Raw genomic sequence first — 12590 nt, 5'->3', positions numbered from 1 at the left:
TCTAGAAAAGGAGGCAATAATAATCAAAACTACATTATTTAAATAAATATTTCAGTTTTTGATAAATTTACTAAACTTCAGAGGAATGCTATTGATAAATTGATCTATATTTGGACAAAACATCTTGTGAAAAAGAAGCAGAGATATAGGCCAATGATAGTACAATTAAATGGATTCAGAAATGTTTGAATGAGTAGATACAAAGATGAAATAATGGTTCAAAGTCAGTTTGGAAGGACATATTCCATGGAATGAGCCAGGGATATGTATATGACCTTGTGCGTTTTTAACGCATTTTGTCAACAACTTGGATAAAACTTTAAGTGGTATGTTTACTAAATTTACAATTGACACAAAGCTAGGAGTTATAATATATGCTCAATAGTTGGAAAGGGTCTTTTAGTCTGGTGGTCCTTAACCTGAGGTCCTCAAACACCAAGGGTTCTGCGGAGAGTTTTTAGGGCAGTCATGAACTTGGATGGGGAAGAAATAGATCTTTATTTTCATTCCCCACTTTCTGAAATTGAGAATTTCCTTTTGTTATTTAATTTTTCTTTCTTTTTTTTCCCTCTGAGAAGTGGTCTATAAGTTTTATCAGATTGCCCAAAGGGTCAATAACACACATAAGGTTAAGCACAACTAGTTTAAAACACCAATCCCAATCCCTCTTTTTACAGATTAGGAATCCAAAGAATAGAGAAATTAAATTCATTGTAACACAACTAGTATTCGAGATTGGATTTTAATACAGTTCTTCTTAACCCTAAGGCTAATGACCTATCCACTCACTACACACTACTGATAGCTAACATGATACATAATAGAATCATGATCCAAACTGGCTTCACAAGTACAAGACATATTCAAGCAGAAGTCTGAAAAAAATGTCTAGGATTTTAATGAACTAGAAACAAGGTAGGAGAAAGCAGTGTGATATGGCAGCCAAGAACCAATAAAACAAACTTAATCTGGTTGTATTAAGAGAGGAATAGCATTGAAGACTTTAAAAAATAAGAAGAATTGGATGAGATTTGCAAAAAATAGCTAACTTAAGCTTGATATAAGGGGAAAACAGCCATTATAGTGTCAAAATAATAGAATGGGTTACATTTTATTCCCTGTTAGTACAAAAGCTGGATGACTATGGGGTAGATATGTTGTAGGTAAGATTCTTGTTATATAAATTTGATTAGATGACTTCTCTTGTCCCTTCCACCTCTGAGATCATTCTGTGATTCTGGGATGCTTGGGTCCCTCAGCTGTTCTTTCTTTGTTACCAATAATCATGTGTGATTAGTCAAGCCATATTTTAAAATATCACATCTCAGGATTTATACATCTCTCCATGAAAGATCTATTTCATTTACTCTCTTAAATATAGGCTATACTAGTTGTTTCAATAGATAGAGTGCTGGACTTGAAATCAGGAAGACTTGAATTCAAAACAAACCTCAGATATTTACTAGCTCTGTGACCCTGGGCAAATGACCTACTCTTTCTCAGTCTCAGTTTCCTTATTTGTCAAAAGGGAATAATAGTACTTATCCCTCAGATTAGTTGTGAGGTCAAATGAATTATCATGTATAAAGTGCTTTGCAAACCTCAGAAATTCTATATAAATGCCAGTTAGTTTTCATCATCATCATTTTTATTACTATCATTATTATCACAAATATTATTATTTAGTAAAATCTTCTGGGTAAGCCACATACTGATTAGATTACTAAATATCCTTCTGACTGACATTCCATTCTCCCCAACATAAATCCAGAGTCACATCTAAAGCACCTTTACTGATTCCTCTGACAACCCCACTAATTAGGATATTTCCTGAACTCACCTATAAAAATCAAGATCCTTATTTTTAACCTTAAGGCTCATCACTCTACATTATCTTATCTACCTCATTCAAGTAAACCCAAAGATAATTTTTCATTTGATTTTCCCAATAGTGAAAACCATAATTTGGGTGTGCATCTCATGTGTTAATTACAATATGTTGAAAGCAAAACCTTTCTGCAACCTTGAATTCCTCCCTGAATTCTCAAATGAGAAGGAACTTTAGTGATTTTTTTTAAACCACAAAAACAGACTTACAGTTTCAGCTTCTGCATTCTATAATACCAAAACCAAATAAACACTGAATGAGTGCCATTACTATTCTGACCCAATTGGCATGACAGGAAATCTTTAAACTGTATGGAGAAGGTTCTTCTTCATACACCTGTTAAGGAATATTAAGGGGTCCCCTGAACTCTTCCTTTTGAGTTGCCATATTTTTCCAGAAATACTGGACCCAGAGCATGTAGGAGACCCTAAATGTGTCAAGAATGGAACCTCTCCCTACTCCCCCCAATCCTGCTCCAAGCTGACATAATTTGCTGTTTGCACCCCGTGCTGAACTTTCTGTGTGTCCTTGGGAGTCAAGACAGGCACCAGTCAGTTTGCACCAGACTGAAAAACTGTTTGTGTAGTTTGGACCCATGTAGATAGGCAGACCCTCCTGTCTTCATTGTTTAGCAGTTCCCAAGGGAAAAGAATGCTGCTTTTGTCATCCTCTTTCTCCTTCCCTTCCGTAGGGGTTTTGGCCTATTCCTACTTTTACCGTACCTTTCCCTTTCCCATGCCAGTCCCCTTTAGGAGAAAATTTCTGGTACCTCTTCTTTCATTGTACTATTATAAATATACAAAGTTCTATATGGATTATGAACTCCTTCCTCTGGCTTTGGGTTCCACATGCATGTGCGTTTCTCTCTAGATGCAATGCAATGCCTTCTGAACTTGTGTTGTTTTTGGTACAAATAAAATGTTGTTGTTTGTTCATTGGGGAGGTGATGCCATGACATGCAAGTGAATAGGATTTAAATGAGGGAGGGCTGTGCAAACTCAGCAGCCTCACTTTCTCCTCTGGAGTCATCTGGGGCCAGTGGCAAAATATAGAGGGAGAGATTGACCTTTTTAAGCAAAGATCTTTAACAAGTCTCAGTCTCACTGAGGCAATGCCCATTCAGTGATGATGGTTAGGTAAGAAAGGAGGCAGAGAATGACCTCTTTTACCCAGTTAAAAAAAATAATCTGGGAAGGGAACACCCTCCCAAACTCATTAAGGGTTTCTGGACAAAATAGAAACAATGACTATTTACATTTACTTAGCCAACTCAGGCCCAAACAATGACCAAGTGGGGCTTGTACTGGGACCTATTCTAATTGCCCTAATCTATATCTTTCGTAATATGCATACATATATGTGTGCATGTGCACACACACAGTGATAACTCAAAGTTAATGTGACATTATATATATATATATATACATATTTGTATGTACACACACTATAATTTAAAATATTATTGTAAGGAACTTAATGAAATTCTATTCAATACATATTAATTGGGGCGGCTAGGTGGCACAGTGAATAGAGCACTGGCCCTGGAGTCAGGAGGACCTCAGTTTAAATCTGGCCTCAGACACTTAACACAAAAACTAGCCCTGTGACCTTGGGCAAGTCACTTAACCCCAAATGCCCTCCAAAATAAATAAATATTAAATATCTTCTATATGAGTGCTATTGATATTTTGACCCAATTGGCATGACAGGATATCTTTAAACTGGATGAAATAGGTTCTTGTTAAGGAATGTTGACCTGTTAAGGAACGTTAAGGGGGTCCCAGGCCCTAGGGACAAAAAGACAACAATGGAAATAGTCCTTTGCCTTCAAAAAGCTTATCTTCTACTGGGAATACTAGCATTAAGTAACATCACAGGAACATCTCTAACTCAAAGATTTCAATAAGGAGATGTTTTAGGAAAAGTTCAGAGGAAGCAATAAGAAACTCATTAAGAGTAAATCATTTTTATCAACCTCCTGCAAAGTTATAGGTCGAATAATTGGCAAGCTATTATTGTAAGGAAGAAAGAGTAGAGGAATAAAGCCACAGGTTTCACTGTCTGTTATTTTTTCCAACTCACACACAACCACAAAGATCATGCATAATTTTACTTTGCTAGCTACTTTTGTTTCAATAAATAACTGATTAGTGGGAGATAAAGTCTTCACAAAAAAATGCTGTAAGTTTGATTTTTTTTCTCTGCTTTGATACTTATCATGAAAGTAATAAATTTTATTTTTTGAGTTCCTCCCTCTTCCAGTGGCATGAAACTAGTAGTGTCCCTTAAGATCTCCACAAGATAATAAGATGAAAATCAATAGAACTAAATATTAATAGCCAGATCCAGTAAGTCAGATACATGAGCACAGAATCAGAGAAACATAGGTAGGAAACCGTCCATGTGAAAAAAAAAATTAAAACAGAAAGGACCTAAAAGTTTCAGTGGAATGGAAGCACAATGAATCAAAAATATGAAATAAAGCGAGAATGAAATGTAAAAACATTTCTCAAGCATTTACTATGTGCTAAGCCCTGGGGAAACAAATAAAAAGCAAACTCTTTAGTCCTTGTTCACAAGGAGCTCACATTCTAATTAAGGGAGAAAACACCTACAGGAGGGTTTGGCTACAATACAGATGGAAAATTAGTGAATAAGTCAGTCATTTATCAAACACTGACTATTTGCTCAGCACTGTGTATAAAAGGCAAAGTAAAAACCTGGTCTCTACTCTAAAGGAGATCTTATTCTAATGGGGATACAACCTATAAATTGTATATGAAAGCTAATATCAGGGAAAAGATGTCACATGAGTGGGGAAGGGAAATCAGTAAAGGTCTCCTGCAGAAGGTGATTGAGCTGAATTTTTAAAGATGCCAAGGTAATCAAGAAGGCCAGGAAATGGAAATGATTGGGGAAGGTATTTATTCTAGTCATGAAAAATAGTCACTAGAAAGGCATGGAGTTGAAAAATGGTATGTCAAGGTAAGGCATGGTAAGAAGAATAGTACTGCTGAACTGTAGAGCATGTGAAAGAAATAAAATGTAAGAAGACCAGAAAGGCAGGGAGGTCCTAGGTAGTGTGGGGCTGTAAGGTCAAACAGAGCATTTTATATTTAATCCTATAAGTAACTGGGAGCCACTTATTGAGTACAGGGGTGACATGGTCAGAACTATACTTTAGGAAAATAACTTTGGCTTTTGAGTGTAGGATTAATTAGGATGATGAGGGGCTGGAGGAAATAAGACCAAACAAGAAATCTATTACAATATTCCAGAAGTGAAATGATGAGGGCCTATAACAGACTAATATCCATGTGAGAGGAAAGAAGGGGATATATTTAAGAAATGTTGTAAAGATAAAAATGATTAGATTATGGAATGTTAATGAGGAAGTAATCTATGATAATTTAGAAATTTCAGACCTGGGGAAAAGGGAAAGATGATGGTGCCATTAAATAATAGGGAAATTCTAAGAGGGGAGGAGCTTTTTGGCAGGATTTGGGGGAAGGCAATGAGTTTTATTTTGGACACATTGAGTTTGAGATGTATCTGGTTCATTCAGTATAAGATGTTCAAAAAGCAACTGTTACCAGATCATTGCAAGATTAGAATTCAGGAAAGGGGGTGGCCAGGTAGCACAGCGAGTAAGAGCACTGGCCCCAGTGTCGGCATGACCTGGGGATCAAATCCGGGCTCAGATACTTAGTACCACACCCAGAAATAACTGGCCATGTAACCTTGAGTAACTTACTTAACCACAATTGCTTTAAAAAAAAAGAATTCAGGAGAGAGCTTAAGGCTAGATATATAGATCTGGGAAGCATCTACATAGAGATGATAATTGATTCCATGGGAGGTGATGGGAATGTCAAGAGAGAGAATATAGATGAGTAAGAAAAGAAGGGGTAGGACAGATTGATGTGACTTGGATGAAAATCTAGCAATGGTGACTGAAAAGGAGTAGTAAAAGAAGATAAGATAAAAACTAGGAGAGAGTAATATCACAAAAGCTTGGTACAGAAGAGGATATCTAGAAATGGAGGATTTAAAATGTCAAAGGTCTCCAAGAAGTTAAGAATAAGGACTGAGAAAAAGTTACTACATTGGGCAATTAGAGACCTTTGGTAACTTTGGAAAGAGCAGTTTCTGTTCAATGATAAGGGAAGATTACTGGGGGCTTAAAAATGAGTGATAGGAACAGAAGTGGACGCATCAAGAGCACACCATTTTCTCAAGGAGTCTAGCTTAGAAGAGAAAGAAAAACCCAGAATATTAGCTACTGGTGCTGATCAGATCAAATAAGCTTTTATTTATTTATGTATTTGTTTGTTTTAGGAAAGAGAAAGAGACAAGATCATGCTTTTACAGAGCAGGATTGTAGCTTTAGAAAGCTGAGACAGAAGGTGCATGTAGAAGGATTAGCTGTTTGTGTGAGACCATGGGGAAAGTGTAGATAATGGAGAAGTTATATGAATGATGTAAGATAAAAAGGGAGTTCTCATCAAATGCTCTCTCTCTCTCTCTCTCTCTCTCTCTCTGAAGTACAAGGCATGATTCTTAGTTGAGAAACTCAATGCTATGAAAGACATTAGGAGGGATGAAAAGATTTGGAGTAGCCCTTTTTGGAGAACAAAGCAATAAAGGAGGTATAAAAGGACTGCTTTACTTCAGTCAGTGCCCAACTGAGATTATGTAGCATAAATTTGTAGTGGATCTAATAGGTATGGTTTAGTGGTCCCATGAAAGGGCACAATGGCAGGTGAGACAACAGGCTGATTACCCTCCCAGATTTCTCTCCTAGTCCTTATGGTGCAATGGAAGGCAAAATGGCAATGCCCATTGGTCAAGAAGACCAAATTAAAGGAGAAGATTAAAAAGTCCAAAGACTTTCCAAAGTAAGGTCAGGGTAGATATAGTGTCCAGTGATCCACTATTTTACCAGAAGGATTTTAATTGATAGTTTTTTTTTTAAAGCAATCAGGGTTAAGTAACTTGCTCAAGGTTACACGGCCAGTTATTTCTGGGTGTGGTGCTAAGTATCTGAGCCCGGATTTGATCCCCAGGTCATGCCGACACTGGAGTCCATGCTCTTACTTGCTGAGCCACCTAGCTGCCCCTTAATTGATATTTTTTACTAATCCAAATGATATGAGTGGCCATATATCCAAACATCTACTATAGGGAAGTAAAAGCTAACAGTGTTGGGCTCTGGTTTATCTACATCTGGGTTGTTCAGTGGTCAGCATCCAGCTTAAAGGAGGCATCTGAAACTTTATGGGAACTGGCTGATGCAGGCAGTGAAAAGTTCTCCTTTAGGCTATTAATTAGTGTTGGGTCCTCTGCAAACCATAAGGATCTAGGTACCTGAGGGCTGACTGGAGCAAAGTGATGAAAATTTCTAAGCAGATTCTCTGTGTTAATCAAAGAAAAAAGTTTGGGATATTTTTCTACAATAATTGAAGTATGTTGTCCAGAGTAAATGGGAAAAGGTAGTATAATTGTATTTTTTTCACAATCAGATGATAGCTGATTTATTGTGTTCAGTCAGTCAAGAAGTAGATATTGATTGTCTAGTATGTGTCAGGTACTGGGCTCAAAACTGTGGATAAAAAGAAAGATAAATACCATTCCATGTTCTCAAGGACCTTGGAGTCTAATGTTTAATTCTGGAGATATTTTAGAAGATTCACTGACACCTATAGAGCATCTAGAGGGTGGTAACACAAATTTTACTTGTAGAATAGAGAGTACTCAGGAGGCAACATGACCCTGGACTCAAATATTTGAATAATTATCCTATGAAAGAGGATTAAACTTGTTCTTCTTGGTCTCAGAACTGGGAACTAGGAAGTAGGTAGAGGTTATAGAGAGACAAAGTTCAGTTCATATCATTGAAATCTTTCCTGAATATTAGGCCAATCAAAAGTAAAATATATTTCTCCACTAAGTTCGCAGGTCAAGTCTGGGTGAATGTCTTTTATGAATGCTGTAGAGGAGATTGAATTATCCTGCTGTAGGATCAATATCCTAACCAAGTTTAACAATTTTTTCCCTTGAAATGGTATTGAGACAATATTGGAGACTTAGTTGGCTTAGAAAGACTAAAAGCTGCAGCTGCCTGACATTATTTTCTGACCGCCTGAGTACAAAGCATCTACAAAGGGGAGTTGGGGGAGGATGTGGGGAGGGAAGAGAACAATCTTTTATTAAGAGCTTACTTTGTGTCAGACATTGTACTGAGTGATTTATAAATATTATCTCACTTGATCCTTACAACAACCCTGAGAGGGAGGTGCTTTATTATCCCCATTTTACATTTAGGGAAACTGAAGCAAATAGTTTTAAGTGATTAGCGCAGGGTTGCTCACCTAGGAAGTATCTGAGACTGGATTTAAATTGGGAATTCCTGACTTCAGGTTCAACATTTTATACATTTAACTGCCTAAGGAGTTTCAGGAACACCCTAAAGCTTGACTGGTAGAAAATGCTGGCAACCCTGGGAAGGGAATTTAGTTCAGATGAATCTACTGGGGCTGTCTTCAGTGTTTACATTTGTTAAAGATCAGTATATCTTTCTGTTAACTGTTGAATGCCTTATGAGTGTCTCATTTTGTTTCAGTATCCAAGCTAAACTACTAGAGGATTAGTTTGAGGCAGGTCTAATCCAGAATAATTGGTCAAGTCGTTCAGGCCTGCAAGGAAATGAGCTTGTAATGGGCAGCGTAGAGGGTGTTGTAGCAGCATTAACCTTCAAGCGTTGTGCCCTTAAGAAATGTACTTTTCAGATAATGGCTATTAAATGTGTTTTATGCCTTCCAGCTTTGTGATCCTGGGATCCTCCGGACTCTTCCAACTCAGTTTACTTTCAAAGCAATTTAGAGGGATTGTATTTTATTTTTAAGGGATTGAAGGAGATGCCTTCTCTCTTTAGAAAAGGACAAATTCAGATTAATAAGTACTGCTCTGCCCTTGCTAGTACTGAATGACTTTGTAATCTTAATGTCTAGGGGTAGACCTACTAAAAGAAGGTCCCTCTGAGTTTTTGTGTGTATAAGTAAATGACTGTTTAATTCTGAATGACTGTTTTGGAAATGACTATGCAGGTGAACCAAAAGTCCTCAGTACTGTAATTATATATGGGCATAGTCAGTCATTGAGGCCTATCACATAGGTTCCCAAAAACAAGAACATGAAATCCAAGACAGATTCTTGGAATTTTAGGATTGTCTAACAACTGTGCTGAAGAAACTGAGTTTTTCATTTGTTTTTTAATTTGGCTTTAGGGAAACCAGCCAAAATTTTGTTATTCGTATTTTGTGGTGATTATTTGGTGGGAGTCTTTGAGAAAGGCACTTAAAAGGACAATGCTTAATTCTCTCCAGGAGTCTTGAGATACTTCTGGAATTGAGGATATAGATAAATGTGCCAACTGGACTCCTATCAACTTGCTGAGATCAGGAAGGCATACTTAATTTAAGCTTTTATTTTCATTCCTGGACATACTTTCTTTGTGACTTTTTTTCTCTGTGTCTGCAAGTTCTCTGTCTCTGTTTTCCACTAACGGTCCCCAGCCAGAGCTCAGGTCCCAAGTGTAACCATTAAGTTCAGCTACTGGTTCTGTATAAAGACTTTCTGTATCCTTTCAGTAACTCTAATTCTGCCTTGCTCCACCACCACCACTATTGCCATCATCAAAATTATCTTAGATTTATCTTTCTTTTTATCCTAAGAATTTTATCTGGCTGGGATTTTCCATCTTCTCGGTGAAGAGGTTACCCACTAAGAGAGTTAGGTTTGCTCTGGAGACCCCAAAATACCAACATGAATTTGACTCAAGTCTTCCCTCAGCCAAAGAAAAGTAAAGTTTATTAAAAGTTCACTTGCATTAGACACAGAATAAGTCGGGACTAGATCATTCTATAGAACTCTGAAAAACATGAAGACAGGATGGGGTCTTATATATAGAAGGTTGTGGGAGGAATCTAGGTGTGGTCTAGGGAAGGATTTTGGGGAGGGTCTTCAGGAGGAGTTAATGAGGTCAATGAGTGATTAAGGGTGGGAAGCCACCTGGAGACTACAGACAATGATCGGCTAGGCCAGTTCATGGGTGGATCCATATTTTGATAGGCTCATGGGTGGGAAGTTAGATGAACAATGGAGGGCTAGGCTAGTAACTAGGCTAGAGTTAGTAGTTAGCAATTAGTAACTCAGCTAGAGGTCTGGGCCCAGCCACAATGTAAGGCTTATTGCCTAATGCAAATGCCTCATCAAATGGGATAATTTATTCAAGAGTCCAAGGGAGGTTCCCAGAGCCTGTACCTCAAGGACTCAAGGAGAGCTCCAGGGGGCTCCCAGAGCCCATACCTCATCACTCTGCAGATTAATTCTTTTATCTGTGTTATCTCCTCCAATGTCTCTCTTTTGTTTATTTGTATCCATTGTACTTAATACATCACTTAAAACATAAATAATCAATGCTTTTTCATTCATTCATTCATTTTACATTTACTTTTCTGTTTTTATATTTGATCCCCAAAACTTGTCACTGGATGATAACAGAAGCTTCATAAATGCTTGTTGAATAGCTGAGTTCCTGTTGACAAGATTACTGATTGCTAGGATTAGGGAGGTTGGAAAGAATGACAAAATATGACTTCTAAATGATGAGCTTTATATTACTGAGAAGCTTATATGCTATTCATGGGGTTCAGGCTCTGGGAACTCCCTTAAATCTTCCCACTTGATGAGGCATTTGGCTGAGGCCATAAGCCTTTCATTATAGATAGGCCCAAATCTCTGTTGCTCTTAACCTAGCCTAGCCCTCCATTGTCCAGCTACTTCCCATCCTTGATCCTATCAAAATATCTATACCAAATCTGTTACCCTTGAACTAGCTTAGCCCTCCATTGTCTGTCATCTCCAGGTACCTTCAGTTATTTCCCACTCTTAATCCCATTCCTGGAGTCTGACCTCAAAATCCTCCTTAGATTCTTCCTCAAGATCCTCCTCAAACCTCACTTGAGACGACCCCTAAATCCTCCCACATTCTTTCTGTATGTAAGATCCATCTTGCCTCCATGAAGGTGCTGAGATTAATCTAGTGTAGACTCACTCTGTGTCAGATTTTTCTGGCCCACTTGTCCAATGCAAGCATCACAAATACTTAGGCTCCTTAAGAGTCTACCCATTATGGTGGATCTTTAATAAACTGTTTTACTTTGGCTGAGAAAAGACGAGTCAAATTCATTCAGAAAGACCCATTGTGTTGGTATTTTGGGGGTCTGGAGTACCCCTAAACCCCAACACTATCAGCAAAATTAGGAAAGTTGAGAAAACAACATTTTTAGGGGGAAAGATTTGGATTTCAGTGTGACATGTTAAATCAAGGTACTAGGGGTACATTTTTATACAGATGACCAGCAGACACACAGGTGTAGTCATGTGACAGAAGACTGATAGAGGACTTGTGTTTTAATTCTGACTCCATTTTACTAGATGCATGGCCTTAGACAAATTATAGAACTTGTCTGAGCCTCAATTTTCTAATCTATAAAACAGGGACAATAATACCTGTCACCTGTTTTGCAGGGTTGTTGTGAGATTCAAATGCATATTATCGTATTTTGAAAATACAGTTATACAATGAAAGATTTATTTCCAAAAAATCAATAAATGTCCCCCCCCCCAAAAAAAAAACTTTCTGTGGAAAGGAATATCTAGTTGAGGAAAGGCAACTAGGTATTTAAAAAAATAACAAGAGGTGGAATCATAAAGAGGGATTCTGATTTGGGAATTGTCTGATAATCATACTCCAGAATATGAAACTGAAAATGAGAAAGGAAAAGACTAGAAGAAACAATAGTAAGGCAAAACTGTATCTTCCTGAGCCAACTGAAATCTTCTTTAAAACGCTGCTTAAATTCTTGTTGATCTCACCTTGATGACAAATACGGTCTTTCTATGTCCTGCCAAACTCACTATAAAGTCTCTATGTGCAGTGGTCTGCATAAACTATAGACAATTTATATTGATCTCTGCCTTGGGCAAGCATTCAGTTATCATTTCCATACTCTGAGTAAGCACAAAAATACATATTATCATTGGTGCAGTTTATGACATTTCCTTTAGAGCAAGAATTTTTGGAGATTAAATAGAAAATGGTTACCTCAGTGTTGATTTTAGTGTGGTGAGGTTTTTGTGTGCCTGTATGTGTACATATGCATGTTACAGCCTATGTGCTATTCCCTTTCCTTGTTCTTCTTATTACTCTTTATTGTTTCAACCACTGCTAGGAATTCTTATAAAATGTTCATTTGCAGGTGATAATGACATTAAAAATAAGCCCACAACTGCCTAATTATATTTAGAAATATTTTTAAGTACTTAAATGAAAAGACTTTAGAATGTTGTCTCCCTCCCCTTTCTGCTCATTCCCTCTCTCTATTCTGTCCATTTTCTTTTGTTTTTCTTTAAAGATGTCTGCATAAATACATGCATACATAATATGCTGAGGCACTATTTTGACATTGCCTGAGAATTGAATTATTAAATAGAAAAACTCATCTTAACTTTGTGCAAATTCAATTAAAATGTTGAATTGAGTGGTATAGAAATTGCTAAGGCAAAAGAAGTGTTAAAATAACCTATTTTTTAATAAAATACTAATAAAAGTTAATATAAAAGTGACTTCTGTATAAAA

General features: G+C 37.2%; 1 protein-coding gene across 2 annotated transcripts in view; it reads right to left on the bottom strand.

Moving 5' to 3' along the window:
- Positions 1–12590, bottom strand: part of LOC138156092 (CUB and sushi domain-containing protein 3-like) — a 638148-nt gene that overhangs the window by 186718 nt on the left and 438840 nt on the right. The window lies entirely within an intron of this gene.

The sequence above is a fragment of the Petaurus breviceps genome, unplaced genomic scaffold (genome assembly GCF_028583685.1).
Source record: "Petaurus breviceps papuanus isolate PSGF00001 unplaced genomic scaffold, PetGlider_PUasm1.0 98, whole genome shotgun sequence".
Classification (NCBI taxonomy): domain Eukaryota; kingdom Metazoa; phylum Chordata; class Mammalia; order Diprotodontia; family Petauridae; genus Petaurus; species Petaurus breviceps.
This window is presented reverse-complemented; position numbering and strand designations above follow the sequence as displayed.